The sequence below is a fragment of the Notamacropus eugenii genome, chromosome 4 (genome assembly GCF_028372415.1).
Source record: "Notamacropus eugenii isolate mMacEug1 chromosome 4, mMacEug1.pri_v2, whole genome shotgun sequence".
Lineage (NCBI taxonomy): Eukaryota > Metazoa > Chordata > Mammalia > Diprotodontia > Macropodidae > Notamacropus > Notamacropus eugenii.
Genome location: NC_092875.1, coordinates 100,732,147 through 100,748,886, shown reverse-complemented (window position 1 = coordinate 100,748,886; position 16,740 = coordinate 100,732,147). Strand labels below are relative to the sequence as shown.

Sequence of the window (16,740 nt, the reverse complement as noted above, 5' to 3'; positions counted from 1 at the left end):
TTGTAGGGGATTCTATTGTGTTCTGGGGATACAAAAGGAAAAACAGTACTTGCCCTCAAGGACTTTATATTACACTGACTACAAAAATGTACACAGAAAAACAAACGAAAAATATATACACAATGTTGGGGATTCTTCCCATCCTGCCTCAATCATTGTAATTAGAGAAGGTCTAGACACCTGGATTAAGTCATTCAATCAGTAGTATAGATAAAGTATGAGTAAATCCTTAATCTGAGAGGAATAAATTACTTTAATCATTGAATAAATACAAATGTATATGACAAATATCTTGCTTTTGGCCAGATAAATCAGAAATATCACTGTGAATATGTGTAGCAAAGCAAGCATACCAGGTTAGCAATAGTCAAACACAGTCAATAAATCCTAGTAATCAATAGTCAGTAGTCAAATATAGCAGTAAATGACTTCTGAGAGGCAACAGCTCTTGTGGACAAGGGAGAGGGAATTACTCTTTCTCTCTGTCCTCTCACTCCCCTATTGACCAGAAGTATTTGGATTTCCCATCTGTTTAGGTAGCAATGTCCTCCAGAGCAGGTAGCAACACCCCTAAAACAGTGACTGAAGACAGTACTTGAATCAAAAATTGAGAGATGCTTAGATGAGAAAGTGGACACATCTAAGAAAGTCATTGTCTCAGAGTGATGCAGAAAGTCATAAATAAGAGAAAATTTACCAAGAAACTTCATCAATGTAGGGGAGAAAAAGAGATTTCTAGGAACCAGGAACTATGGATTTACCTGCTGGCCAATTTAAACTTCTCCAAAACTTCTCTAACAATTTTTCTTATTTCTGTCCTTTGGAATCAAAAAGAACACACTTAATCCCTCTTCTGTATCACAGTCACACAAATATTTGAAGATTACTATCATATCACCCTTAAGTCTATTCTTCTGAAGGATAAAATTTCTCATTTCATTCAACTAACCATCACACTTTGTGTATAGATGTGGAGAGATTGGATAGAGATATAAGTGCAGAGATATAGATGTGGATAGAGACATAAATAATCACATGAATAAAAGTGATATAGATATGGAAATGGAAGTATAGGTGTCTACCTATTTTCTGCCTATTTACCATTTTATCCTGTATTAACTAATTTGTGAATATCTTATCCTTCTTCCTTCCCTAGTAGAATGCCAGATTCTTGACAGTAGGGATTGTCTTTCCTTTGTATTCATGTCCCTTATATTGGGTATTATGGATTAGGAATAAAAAGATGTTTGCTATTTTATTTATATATCAAGATTCATATTTTCCTTACTATAATAATTTCCTTTCAATTTGCTTCTATTTATCAAACAACTGCCATGAGTGAATCATGAGAGAAATATTAAATAAGACTAAATAGACATTGACCTCCAAGATATGATATTTTTTAGGGCAATTATTATGTGATGATGCTTATGATGACGATGTTAACCACCAAGTATCAAACAATAGTCCATGGTGTAGAGGAGGAAGAGGAATGAAAGAGAATAAATAAAGGCCAACCAGGGTGAGTAAATTGATGCAACTACTCCTATGAAATTAAGAAATATATGGGAAAACCTGGATTTTCCAGGATGACTCTTCCTGAAGCCATAGTGATGAACAACTTGAAAAAGAAAACAGTAGAGAGCATGGCACTCATTAAGGTCCTGGTGCAAAGAGAATATTAGGTACTTTGAAAGGAGTAAGAACTACCAATATCCAACATATTTGAAATTGTTTAGTAAAGGATTTTCAGTTTATTTTGCTATTTATTTTATTTTGCAACTTAGTAAAATAGTAGTTATACCTCTAAAATTCAAAAAGAATTATTTCAGTCATAATATTTGTTATTTTATTATTTAAAACTTATTATTTTTGCTATTAATTATTATTTACATTCACCATATATGCAAAGGCTTCATACTTTTTTTGTCAGTAATAACCTCATCTCCAAGTTAGGTTACAACATATTTCTGACTAGTACAAATCAATCATTAAACATATCCTTAAGCCAAGATTGGACAAAATCAGAAAGAAATAGAGGGACAACCAAAATCTAAAGAGAGAAAAATTGAATATGCTGAAAAGAAAGACAGCCTTTACCTAATTCTGACTCTAGGAATTATGCCCTCAGATGAAATGGAAATGCACACACTAAAAATCCATTCAGGTTCTTCACTCAGCAGTATAAATAGCAGCCATTACCATGTCAAACATAATAAGGAACAAGGTCAAACTATCAAGGAAAAGACTCTTGAGGACTAGTGTCAAATACTAGCATGACTGAAACAACTCGAAAGAGATACTATCTTTTTTTAAAAAGCATATCAACAACTAGATTGGACATGCAGGAGAACATATGAGCACCATATTATCCAGCTGGATTCAGCAAAAATGAAGATTGTTGTCCTAGACAGGAACTCCAAAATCAAAACATAATAGAAATTCTAGATCCCCTTTATGTCCATGGAAAGTAAAAATTGAAAAGTTAAGGTCATACAAGGAGTCAAAGCAATGCAAGGACAAAACAAACAATTCAGCATCAATCAAAATCTTTATTGCAGAGGCTAGAGAATGAAAAGAAGAAAAAAAATTCCTCAAGAAAGAGGATATGATAAATTGCTTGCTATCTCTAAAGTCCCAGGGTGCCCAGCAGAGTGAGAACACAAGTTGAATAAAATGAGAGATGGAGCCAGTTGGGTACCATCAATATAATGAAAGACAGAATTGGTACATCAAGGGTGATAACTACAACTTTAGACTCTCTGAAAAATTAGAAAGTGGCAGGACCAGAGAAGTTACATAATAATTGACCTACATGCTTAACAATGATTCATGTCACTATTGACTAGGAAGTTACTTTTACAAGTTTCCTTTAAGACAAAAACTTGGACTTACATTTATTTATGTTGTTTTTAAGAAAATTGAATTTTATTTTAAAATAAATTTAACTCAACAATCAATAAGCACGAACTTTTCCCACTTGAAGAAAGACAGAGGTTAGATGTTTCCTTACCCTGGAATATCCAGTCATGTATCTTTGATAATGCTGGTTACCTTCTTGGTGAGTTCCCCCAAATGCTTCCACTGGGGACAGGCCTAGGCTGGGCAATCTTCTTTTCTCTCTTGACTTTTCTTCTAAATTTTCAGATTTTGCCTTAGCTTCAGTCTTATCCTAGATTTTTTCATCAGTTGCAGAGGCCTCCTTAAATTGAAACATGTCTCCTTCCCTGCATTCTTCTCACTCTGAAATATCCCTCTGTCATCTGCTTCCCTTCTCCCATCAATTCTTTCTGGGGTTTCCATTTTAGGAAGAGCCCCAAGTCAGTATTCCTTCAATTTCACCCAGTTCATCTATTTCTATTCTACATCTCAATGTCGTTTCCCTGGTTATCTTTCCTCCTCCCATTGCCTTGTTTTTAAGATCCCTTTTGTGTATTATCTTCTTCTGTTGGAATTTAAGCTTCTTGAGGGCAAGGACAGAGATTACTTTTGTTTATACTTTTTGAATCCATCTCTTAATACATCTTGTATGTAGGTACTTGATAAATGCTTGTTCCTTTGTCTTATTTTCATAGAAAATTTGGATATTTGATATGTAGTTTGTTTACATACATCTTCATATGTAGACATAAATTACAACATATGAATATAATTTAACAAGGGAGATTCAAAGATTATGCATTTATGTACTCTTCTATGCCTTTTCTTTGTTTTATTCTTTGCGTTCAATTTCTTATTTACTTTTTAAAATTTCTAACTAGTCACTAACCTGCCCCCTCTACCAAGATAAGCAATAGCTATAGGAGAGAAAAATAAATCAGTGCATTTTGATTTCACATACTGCAAGTAACACAAATCTCATTTATATTGAAAACAGTATTTAATGTCCACATAGGAAAGTGTTTACTGTGGAAAACATGCTACTCATACAAATATCAATAACAATTCATACAGAATATGGTTTTCTTTTTTTTCTCAGGGAGACCATTTAAGCCCAATTGTGATTCAGTTTACTCTTAAATATATTATAAATTCTCCTACATAGTACTAAATACAGCTTCCAGATTAAGGGATTTGAATGAAAACAAATTGCTTAATACAAATGAAAAATAATAATACCAAGGAAGATGATAATGATGGTGACAATGATGACCATGATGATGATAACTAGCTTTTATGTTGCATTCTAAGGTTTACAAAACACTTTATATGTGTTATCTCTTTTGATGCTCACAATAACCTTGTAATGTAGATTCTGTTAATGTTTCCATTTTACAAATATGGAAAAAGAGATTGAGAAAGCTTAAGCAACAATAGATGACAGGGTACTTTGTGATTCTACTGGAGGGAATTAAATAAACTTATCTTTCCACTATGATATCAAAATATAATTTAGACTTAATACATATAAAATCTTTAATGCACATTAGTGAATGATAAAGATTAAAGGTTTTTAATTTGAATCGAAAGGCTACATTGAAGTAATGGATGGAGATATTGCATACAGATACCTTACTCTCCTCTAGTAAGTCAAATAAACCTAATTATTTGAAAGAATACCTAGGGAATGATTATGTTGAGACAGTGATTTTCAAATATCATAGCTGAAAGGGAAAGACATGTATAAAGACATTCATATCTATGTAATACTCATCATAATAGACATGTTTCTATTTGGATAATATATACTTTAACTATAGGGCAGCTACGTGGAACAGTGGATAGGGTAGCAGGCCTGAAGTCATTCATCTTCCTGAGTTCAAACACACCCTCAGATACTTGCTAGTTATATGACCATGGACAAGTCACTTAACCCTGTTTGCTTCACTTTTCTTCTCTGTAAAATAAACTGGAGAAGGAAGTGGCAAACATCTCCAGTATCTTTGCCAAGAAAATCCTGTATGGGGTCCCAAAGTCTTGGATACTGCTGAAACAACTGCATAACATAAGTAGAATCATTATTATAAGGTAGTTGTAGAATATTTTTTCATTTCTCAGTCAAAAAGAAAGAAGGAGATTGATAAACATGTTAAGAAACATGATAAACAGGTATTTTTTAAAGTACAGAAATACTTATGGAATAAGTAAATATCATTGAACAATAGGAAAGACTGATATGAAGTATATATCATTGGATTTGTCACATATTTCTGAAAGTGGCTTACCTCCCAGAAACCATGAAGCAACTAAAATTCATCAGTGGAAACAAAAAGCTCATTATGATCAATGTACAATTGAGTTTAGGCAACAGTATTTTAAAAACATAAATGTTGGACAAATGGTTCAATAATTTAGGTGTGTTTTTGGAAACAGTAAAGTTCGTGACAGCAATTCTATATCAAGTCTTTGTAACTGGAATCTACAGAAGGGCTATATTTAAGGAGCCTGGGTTTACTGATAAATGTAGATGATACAATAAAATGGTATAGACCAAAAAGCCCATCATTACAAGCTATTTAAAGCATAGCCACCAATACAAAAATGTCAAGAACAATTCACACAACATAAAATTTTTGAATGAAATTTAGTATTTGTAAAATACCTAGCAGGACATAATCTGTCTGATGGGTAAAATTATTTATCAAAAGCTCACTACTTTTTATGGACTGACAAATGAATGAATCCATGTATTACAAGGACAGGTCTCAAAATGTTCTGCAATTTAATTTGAGTCAATTCTTTATATTTCAGGAAAAAATGAGACTTTTATCACAGAAAGGATGCAAAAGTAGTGCTTTTTTCTTTTCCTATTTTCCTTTTAATTTTGGCTACCTTGCTTTTGTTTGTGCAGAAGTTTTTAAATTTAATGTAATGAAATTATCCATTTTACCTCTCCCTAACTTCTATGTAACTTTTATGGTCATATCTTTCCATGGACCTGACAGGCAATTTCTTCTGTGCTCTAATAGTTTGTTTATGATATCACTCCTTATGTCTGAATTATGTACCCATTTTGAAACTATCTTGGCATATATTGTGAAATATAGAACTTTGTCTAGCTTTCTATTACTACTTTCTAATTTATCCATAAGCTTTTATCAAATAAGTGACTTCATACCACAATAGCTGGAATCTCTGGGCTATCAAAAAATAGATTAGTGTGTTCATTTCCTTCTGTATATTGCGTACATTATCTGTTCCATTGATCACCAGTATTTCTCATTCATTAATTTTGATGGCTATAGCATTGTAGTATAATTTGAAATCTGGTATTACTGGGCTGTACTACTTTATGCTTTTCTTTTTATTGATTTTCTTCATGTTCATAACCTTTTGTTCCTCCACATTAATCTTGCTATTTTTTTTTAGTCATACAATATAATCTTTTGATAGTTTGATTGCTGTGCCAGTCAATAAATAAATTAATTTAGGTAATATTGTCATTTTATTGTATTGGCTCAACCTACCCATGAGCAACTAAAATTTATCCCAGTATTTAGCTTTGTCTTATTTGGGTGGGTGTTTTGTTACATGAACTCCCAAGTCTTTTACACAGTCTGAAGTTATTTTAAATGGAATTTCTCTTTTTACTATCTCCTGCTGAATTTTGTTGGTAAAATATAGAAATTCTGATAATTTGTAAGGATTTATTTTCTACCCTACAACTTTGCTGAAGTTGTTAAATATTAATGTTCAAGGTGAATCTTAAGAGTTTTCTAAGTAAATCATCATACTATTTGATAGTTTCTTTTCATTGTCTTCTCCTCTAAAGTATACTTATTTCTTACATTCCTTTTCTTTTCTTGGATTTTTTCTCATTATTTCAATTAATTATCCATATTTATTTTACTGTTTACTAGATCTTAATTTTTAATGTTTGTTTATTTTTATTTTTATGAAACTCTCCTTTGATTTTAAATATTTCTATTCTTTTTTATGGATTATAAATCCCAGAATTCCAATCAGAAACTTACTTTAGTGTCATATATGAGGATTATGGGGAAGTTAATTTGTTTAGATCACAGAGTATGTTTAAAAAGGAAGTAGGCTTGGAGGTTAGTGAATTCTTTCTCATTAGAGGTCTTCAAGTAAAGACTTGATTACTACTTTTCTGCTGGTATTCCTTTTTGAAGAGAATCAGTGTCATTATGGGGTGATGATGACTTGTGTATTAATTGGAATTAAGAGAGACAGACTTAGACAATATAGTTAGCTTCCGTCTTTCTTCCTGAGGCATTGAAGTCCCTTGGCAAGGCAAAAGTCAGGACTACAGGTGATGACTCAGGTTGCAATGGATGACCTTAGTATCTTCAATGTCTTATTAAGCTCTAAGCACTCCACACTCCACTTCAGCTGCCCTCATGATTATTGGGGGAAATAATTGTACTCATGTAACCATTTCACCAGAGGAAATCTTCACATAATTGTTATCTATATTCCTCTGAATCACCATCAGGTCTGAAGCCTCTTTGTAATTCTCAACCTGATTTAGCCCTGGTTTTACCAGGATGTGCCTCCTGCACATGCTATAGTTTTTTGGAGCCATAGGTGAGAGTTAAGTGAAAGGTGGACAGCAAAGGTGGATGAGCACTCCAGAAAAATGTCAGCAAACCCTCACGCCAGAGGTGTCAGTTCTTCCTGGACACTCTATACACCTCAACCACTTTTCTGTATGGTATGAAAGAAAGAAGGGGTCACTTTTGGTAAGAATTGATCTAATTGGCTTCTCTAAGATTCTAAGCATACAATAATGATTCTTTTATTCAGAACACTATTTTTGGCACTGCATCTAAAATATTTTGACAATAGTCTCCTGAAGGGATCACATGAGATTTAGGGAGAATAAAAAAGCATAACTTAGCAAAGATTTATTGAGCATCAGTATTTGTTGTACATAGTACTAAAAATTAAAGCAAACACATGGAGAGGAGAGAGAATTGATGCATAGTCACACTATTTTCAAATGGGAATTCATGTGGTAGAATAAAGATGCAAATAGTGATAATTAAGGCTGAAAGTTCTTTTAGATTTATCTAGGAATGATGCTAGAACTGATGAGTTTAGAACTCAGTTTTCAAAGATGTATAAATACTCACTACCAGGATCTTCTAAGATTTTAGAAGTAAAGAAAGGCAAGGCAACAATTATATATTAAGAATTTAATATGTGCCAGACACATGGATAAGTACTGGAGATACTAATAAAAGCAAAAACAAAGTCAATCTCTGCCATTAAGATACATGCAGTACCATGAAGGAAGTTAAAACACAAAGGGAGCTAAAAAGCAATAGAATTTTTCAGGTGTGGTAAGAAAACATCTACACAGCAGTGTGGTAGTAAAGCTGAGAGGGTCAGAGCACATTCTTTGCCAGTCCACAGGATTGAAGGTCCTAAACAGAACTCATCAATCTGAGAGAAGAATTGTACTTGGTAAAGGGATAGTCCAGTGTGAGAAGGCCTCTAATGCCAGTTCCAGGATGACAAGAGCATGAATCATGCTTGTCAAAAAATGAAATTTAATAAGCAAAATTGACAGGTAAATAAAGTATAACTGGCCTGGTCCTAAAACAAAATGGCAGCCATAGAAAGAAATCGTCATTAGAGAGAGGTGTTGGCAGGGTATGAATTTGTTTCAAGATGAGAAGAACTGGGATACAGAGGTATATAAAATCCAAAGAAATACTCACCAGAGATTCACAAGACAGATGCAAACTCCTGAAGTACTCAGGGAAATGGTGCGTTACATGATAAAAGCAAATAGAAGGAAAAAGAAACCACTTAGAGAAACCCTACCCTTTAAAAAGAGGCAGATGATATTTTCTCCTCTGGTTTCAAATAACAAGGAATGAAAGGATATATCAGCTACAATCTGAAAAAGTCATGCCTTCACTACAAATATGATAAAAGAAACATCTTCTGCTCAGAGCAAATGTTCTCCTCCTCCTGACAAAAAGGAAGTTACTATCTCCCTAGAGGCAAAAGAGGACTGGTTATAAATAAATAGGACCAAATATGAGAATTTCTTTTAATGTGAGCAAAAAAATCTCAACAAGATAAGAGAATTGTACCTCTGTGTACTTGTTGCATGTGACTCTTAGTTAATTTATTTTCATTTAATTTATAGAATCTCAAGGTTGGAAGAGACCAGAGAGGGATAAAATTCAACCTGTAAACTACCATCAGTAAGTCTCATGATGTACCCAAACTATAATGTGAGGTATTTCAGTTTTAGTGCTTACTACCAAACAGTTTCATTGGCTTGTTATGTTGCATCCATGTTCTCCTAATTTCACTTTCTTCTTTTATTGACCCTTTTTTTCTTCACCAGTTTCTCATTTGCTTTCCATTCACTTATTGTTAATGATGCCCCTAAATTAGTCAATCTCTCTATCTCTGTCTCTCTCTCTGTTCCCTCCCATCCTCATCTCTCTATCTCTCTCTTTTTCAGGAATATGACAATCCTATCATTCTATATTTTTTCAAGATACCAGCAAAGAGGCTGTGTGGTAGTGGCCACTGAAGCTGGATCCAGAGGACCTGGGTTTACTTTCCATTTCTAATATCACTCAATACCTGGATGACCATAGGAAACTCATTTAATCTCCCTGGTCCTCAGTTTCCTTTACTATAAATCAAGGAAATTTCATTAAATGGCCTCTGGGATACCTTCCAGCTCTAATCTATGATCTATCAATCAGTTTAATGCTCAGGGAGCACTGAGAGGATCAGAGTAACATTATTGCCTGTAAGTTAAATATCCAATTATGACTGGTTTTCCAAAACACCCAAATTCTTCTGATTCAGTCTGTATCAGGGACTATTTACAGTTTCAGCTCAAGCTGCACGTAGCTCTCTAAATAGCTGAATTACTCATTGCTTAAATATAACCCTCTGTGGATTAAGCCTGGCATTAAACAATCACATCACTCAGCTCCAACCCCAACCTAAAATCCATTCCCTTGCCATCTCCCTCCACCAAGGTCATTTCTTTTAGACAGTGTTTAGAAAAAGTGATTATGAAAGGTATCATACTATGAAAGTAACAACTACATGCATCTCAGATTGCTTCAACCCTTTCCAAGCACATTAAGAGCATAGACACTCAGTTCTCCAGTGTTTCAAGAAAGGAAGAAATAGTTTTTTTTATGAATTCAAAGGATATTCATACTCCAATGATAAATTTAGGAATCTTAGGGCACCTTTTAATACTTGAACATTGCATAACATTTTGAGAGTTTGCCGCCTTGGATTTTGCACCAGCAGTTCCAAGGATATGTCATAGACTTATATGAAAACCTACTCCCAAACCCTGGTCTCTCCCTTCCTCTTTCCAGTTATGTGAACACCCTGGCTTCAGGGAACAGATGCTTCAGCAGTCAAGTTATACTTAGCTCTTCAGGAACAGAAGTCAGCTGAGGGCTGCAACCTGAAAGTACTAGTGCTGCAAAATTCTGAATTGCCAGTGCCAAGTCACAGAACTGAGGAACAGAAAGAATGGGACATGGCCCTGGGACACACAAGACTATTTGTGTAGGGGGGTTATACAACCAGACCTTAGGAAAGAGCATTGAGTTAGGGCCCATTATGACCACCCAAAATTCATTTGGGCAGATATCTAGGCTTGTGAACCATGAACTGCCCAGTGTTAGAGGAAGGTGAGATATTTTGAGATCCAGACCCCAGGAAACCACAGTTTAAAGAGTGGTTTTCAGGAAGTGAAAAGAAAAACAAAAGTGGGAAGGGGACTGAAAGTACCTTAGAATTCAGGAAGAAAGAAAACTCAAAGATCTTGATAAACAGATAAAATTAATAGGAGAAAGGCTGTAACACCAGAAAGAAATATGAGTAACAGATCTAGTAAATGAGCATAGGTATCTCTGAATAGTACAAAATAAAAGAAAACAATAGAATAGTTGATGAGACAATGCACTGTGGAATTTTAAGAGAATATGGAGTAAAATACTTTATTACTGAATTGTTTGGAAGAGAAATAAGAATTTTGAAATAAGAATTTGTCTTGAACTAAAAAAAAAACTGAACAAATCTACAATGGCAAGCCTCACAAAGAAACAAAAGAGAGAGCAATAGGTTGGGAATCCACATACAGAGGAATGAAGGACAACTTAGAAGGAAAGAAACAAAAACCAAAAACTTCAAAACAAAAATACACATTACGCAAGTAAAACTTAATGAACTTGAAAAAACAGTACACAGAAACAGCCTAAGGATCATAGTAAATCTCCCAGAAGAACACAACAGGATAAAAAACACCATAATGGAAGAAATATTAGAATTACTGCAAACTTCTAAAAATAGAAAATTAAAATCACTGAAAGAATTCACACATCACTGTCCGAAAATCATCATCAGACTGCAAATCCCAAGTCACATAGTGGTTAAATTTAATAATTCATTTAAGAAAAAAAAAGTTCTATAAATCATCATGAGAAAGATTTTAAAATACACAGGAAGGGACAACAGTACAAAAAAGAGGAGGGATTAGAATAATTTGTTTACAGGATACAGCCCAAGGTGACCTATCTTACAAATATGAGATGAAACATAGGGAATAAAAAATGAATATTAAAAATAAAGAGATATTTGAAAAACTTTTGAAATAAAATCTGAACTAAAGAGATTATTTACAACTCAAACACACCAAACAAGAGAAATAAATAAATAAATAGAACAAGCAAGAACAGTAACAGCAAAAGAGGGACAACAGAGAGACCAGTAAGAGACATTTTTTTTCTAATATATGCAAGCATACAAGGGTGAAGGCAGAAATCTGGTAGAGGTAATAAAGAAAAAGTAACACCTTGCCTAGAGGTGAATGCTTCTTTTATGTTAATATTTTAAAACACGGGAAAGCATATAGAAGAAAGAGGGGGAAGAATGGGGATAGAGAAAAGTCAATGATGCACTGGATTCAAATCAAGGGGAAATGATGAAGCGAACTCTATGGTCTTTGAAAGAGAAGAGTATATAAAAAAGTGGGTAAAAAGGAAGGTAGAAAGATTGAAAAGGGGGAGAATGAAAAAAGTATTAATTTGGAGGCAGAAAGAGGATTCTACTGATGAATGTTTTCATGGGTGAAGGGAGATGAGGACATTACATTGGATAAGACTGAGACATTCGGTGCTTGAAAAGTATACTTGTCCTGGGAGGTCACTCCCCTCCCCTTCAATTCCTGACTGTCCCTCAGGCCATACAAAGTATCATACCCTTACCTGCGGGTGCTCTGCCCAATCTAAATTTTGATCCCTGAAACCTCACAAGATATCTTATAGTTTACAGACAAGATTTCTTTCTTAAGGACAATGACTTAAACTCAAATCACTCAACCTTTCAATGATTGGCCAACAGTAGAACCCAGCCCAAGCCCACAGATCATTGTTTGGGTCCTGATTGCTCAACTGGTTGTTGTTCTTTATTCTTGGTCAAGAAACTCTATTACTGGGCTAATACCCTATGGTAGCCATTAATTAAACGAATAAAAAAATAAGCAAGCTTTCTCCATATACTCCAAAATATTTATATCAGCATTATTTGTCAAAGCAAAACATAGGAAACAAAATAGATGCCCATAAATTGGAGAATGGCTGAACAAATTATGATATATCAATGCAATGATATATTACTGTGCTGTAAGAATGATATACGTGTTGAATACAGAGAAATATGGAAAGAGCTATATGAAGTGATACAAAGCAAAGTAAGCAGAGCCAAAGAAACAATATTCACAGTAACTACAACAACGTAAATAGAAAAAAAAACGCAACACACTGAAAAATCAAAAGTAAATTGAACAAAATTTCACAAATCAAGTTGCATTTAAATGAAGAAATTTGCAAAGATAACTTCAACCTTCCGTGGAAGTGGAAAGTTCAAAAGCATGTTATACATTTACAAGTTTTTGGACTATTTCATGCATTGATAAGTTGTATGTTTTTCCCTCTTCAAAATATACTATTTTTCATATGGGATAATTCTCTTAATTGAGGGAGGGCTACGTGACATACTTTGGTGATAGAAGAAACAGAAATTATTAACATAAATGCATTTTGAACACACAAAAAGAAAGATCTAGAGCAGAAAGGCCATTTTATTTCTTTTTAAAATGATGAGATTGGAGCCCATAAGAGTCAAGGTCACACAGAAAATAAATTTGACAGGGGGGTTTAAGTACAAGTCTTCTTGCTCTATCTCAGGGTTCTGATTTCTCTTTTTTAATGTGATGGAACCTTTTGCCAGTCAAGTGAAGCTTATGAATCTCTTCACAGAATAGTGTTTTTAAATGCATAAAATCAAATTCTACAAACATGAAGTTTATCTATGTATCTAAAATATGTACATATACATATACATATGAACTTAATTTCCCTATAATTGTTCCCTCTGTAGGAACATGCCTTTAGTTTTATACATTTAAAAGCATTGTTGTTCTGAGAAATGCATTCAAAAATATTATTCTGAGAATCAAATGTGGTGACCTACTCTGCCAAGGATTTAGGGGCATGACAGGCTTCAACTTTTACGCTTATTCCAGGTTCAGAAATTCCTTGATTTTCTTCAGCTGCTGCAAATACTGTGATTACTATAGATTCTGGTTTTTCCTACCAGAAAATGAATAAATCAAAAACAAAAACAAAAAAACAAACAAACCAAAAAAACTTTGTATCAGATATAGATAAATATATCCATGCATGTGTAAATGTATACATACATACATACAAGGCTAGGGTAATTGAAGTTGTCAATGTATCTCTGTTTACCATATTAAAATTATTCCTTCCCCAAGCTCAATAATCTTTCTTTCAATTCTATTGTCCCTCTATTCACTCTTCTCACTCTCCACAATGGCTGCCCTTGTCACCCATTTATATCATAGGGTGGTTTTCAATATTCTCCCTACACTTAGTTCCTGGTGTATTCAGAGCACTAACAATCTGTTAAGTTGTATAAAACATAAGTTATTACAAAAGTCAGAGTGAAATATATTTTACAGACTATATTCTACACATTTTCATAACTATATCTAAAAGACCAAATCTTGCACAGAGTTCTGTGGTTATACAAAGAGATAGTGAGACAGTTAAAATGACAAAGGGCGATGTATTGATCTGATGATGATTCCTTTCATAAGATAAGATAAGATCTAAAAGGTTATCTATTCTTCCACTCAGAAAATCACTTTAACTTTGCTCCACTTTGATATTTATAATTTTTTTTAAAGATAACATCATATCTGCTCTTAGCTCTGTAAGTCTTGCGAAGGCCTTTGGCCACAGTAATACAATTCTGAACTGACCTGACCTGAGTAATAATAGCCTCCTGATGATTTACTTTGAAGAAAAAGAGTAAATACTATCAGGAAGAGGAATAGGGAAGTTACTACTATGTAGCAGAGTGAGCCCTGGAATTCTACACAGAAGACATGAGTTTGAGTCCTGACCTGACCACTTACCAACTGTGTGGGGTTGCGTAAGTGACTTATTTATGGAAGTTGAATTTACAAAGCACTTTCCTCTAACTCCATAAAGCAGATCACACAGAATAATAGACTCTGAGAGTTTGAAGGGGCATAATAACCTTCAAGTCCAACCAGTACTTTAAAGGAATCTTCAACATAACACACTTCGGAAGTATTCACCTTTTCTGTACTTGAAGATTTTCAAGAAAGAGGAACCTGTCACCTGCTGTCAGCTGTGTTACAAAGAGCAGATAATTGAAATACAGAGACATTGAACAAGATAGTTATCAAGTGCTAGAGTCTGAACTGAAAAAACATGTTTTATGGCTCCAAATTCAATGCACAATTTACTAACTATATGCTACATGTTTTTCCATTTCTTTTCAAAATCCTTAGTCAAAAGTCTTTATTTTTTCCTTTGCCAAGTTCTTTCAAATCTACCTCCTTAGTATGTCTCTTTAAAAAATTAAACAATCTTTTCTTTTTTTTAAATTTTGAGTTCCAAATTTTTCCCTTCTTCCCACTCCTTTCACATCCACTGCAAGGACAAGCAAATTACATCAATTATACATGTGAAATCATACAAAATATATTTTGATATTAGCCATATCATAAAAAGCAAAAATAAGTAAGTAAAGTGAGATAAATTTGCTTCACAGTTCCCATTAAGAGTTCATCTGTTTTCTCTCTGGAGGGAATTAGCATTTTTTCATTATGAATCATTTAGAATTGTCTTGGATCATGGTATCGATAAGAGTAATCAAGTATTTCACATTAATTGCCACTGCAACACTGCTGTTGCTGGGACTGATTTTTCAATTCTTCTCATTTCACTGTGAACCAGTTCGTAGAGTTCTTGCCATGTTTTTGTTTGATTTTCTGAAACCACCCCTTCATCATTTCTTATAGCACAATAGTACTCCATCATAATCCTATTCCACAAGTTATTTAGCCATTCTCCAATTAATGAGCAACCCTTCAAATTTTAATTCTTTGCTATGACAAAAGGAACTGTTAGACATTTGTTTTTTTCAAAATAGGTTCTTTCCCTTTTTCTTTAATTTCTTTGGTGTACAGATCTAGCAGTGATGCTGGTGGGTCAAAGTGCAGGCACGGGTTTATAGCTTTTAATGCATAGTTTTGAATTGTTCTACAGAATGGTTGGACAAGTCCACATTTCTACCAACAGTTTGTTAATACAACTATTCTCTCTTATCCCTCCAACATTTATTATTTCAGATAGGTGTGAGGTGGTATCTCAGAGATGTTTGTCTTTGCCTTTCTCTAATTAATAGTGGTTTAGAGCATTTTTATATAATTATAGATATTATTATTATATTAATTATTTATTTAATTAATTATATATAATTATATATATATATATTATTATATAATTATATAATATATAATTTGATAACTGTGCTCTTATCATTGATGATTTATGAACTGGGGAATGGCTCTTATTTTCATGATTTGACTGTGTTCTCTATATATTTGAGAAATGAAAACTTCAGGAGAGAAGCTGTAATTTTAAAAATATTACTTTATTGTCTATAATATATTTGAGCAAAACTGAAGTTTCCTGAATTATTTCTTTTAATTAAATCTGATTTTGCTTTTGCTTTGTCTAAGATCATGATTGCTTCCTGGTTTTTTTTTTTACTTCAGCTGAAGCATAATATACTCCAGCCCTTTATTTTAACTCTGTGTATGTGTGTTTCTGTTTCAAGTGGGTCTCTTGAACACATATTGTTGGACTTTCATTTCTATACCATTCTACTATCTATTTCTATTTGTGTGTCTGAGTTCAATTCGTTTCCATGCACTGTTATAATTAATAATTATGTATTTTCTTCTATTCAATTTTCTTGTCTTTATCCTCAACTTTCCTTTTATAAAAAGATTAAATATTTGAAGTTTAATGATGATTTCAAAAGAGACTTACGATTTAAGGTAATGAAGTGAACATGTTTTTATTTTTTCTCTCTATTTAAATATTTTTGAATATTTATTTTCATATTCATAAAATATGAATAATATTTTACTTTGAATAACAAACATTGATAAGTGATGTTTTAAATGACTGTTGTCTACAAATCTGAAAAAAAATGCCAAATGTACATTTTTCTCTTCTGTTAAATCTTCTTTTTTTTGTTAATTTTTCTTTTTCAACATTGACTTCCACAATATTTTGAGTTTTAAATTTTCTTCCAATCTCTCTCCTCTGTCCACCCCAAGACATCAAGCAATCTGATTATCCCTTACCCCAGTCTGCCCTGTCTTCTATAATACCTCTCACTTCTCTCATCCCTTTCCCCTCTTGCCTA

General features: G+C 33.3%; 1 long non-coding RNA gene across 2 annotated transcripts in view; it reads left to right on the top strand.

Annotated features, from left to right (window-relative positions):
* The window catches only part of LOC140500419 (uncharacterized), a 77,902-nt gene that overhangs the window by 3,360 nt on the left and 57,802 nt on the right, over positions 1–16,740 (top strand). Inside the window, exon 3 of one of the 2 annotated variants that reach the window (XR_011965728.1) lies at positions 1,407–1,522. The exons of the other annotated variant lie outside the window; for it this stretch is intronic. This is a non-coding gene — a long non-coding RNA (uncharacterized lncRNA). The remainder of the gene's footprint in view (positions 1–1,406; positions 1,523–16,740) is intronic. 2 annotated transcript variants of the gene reach the window in all.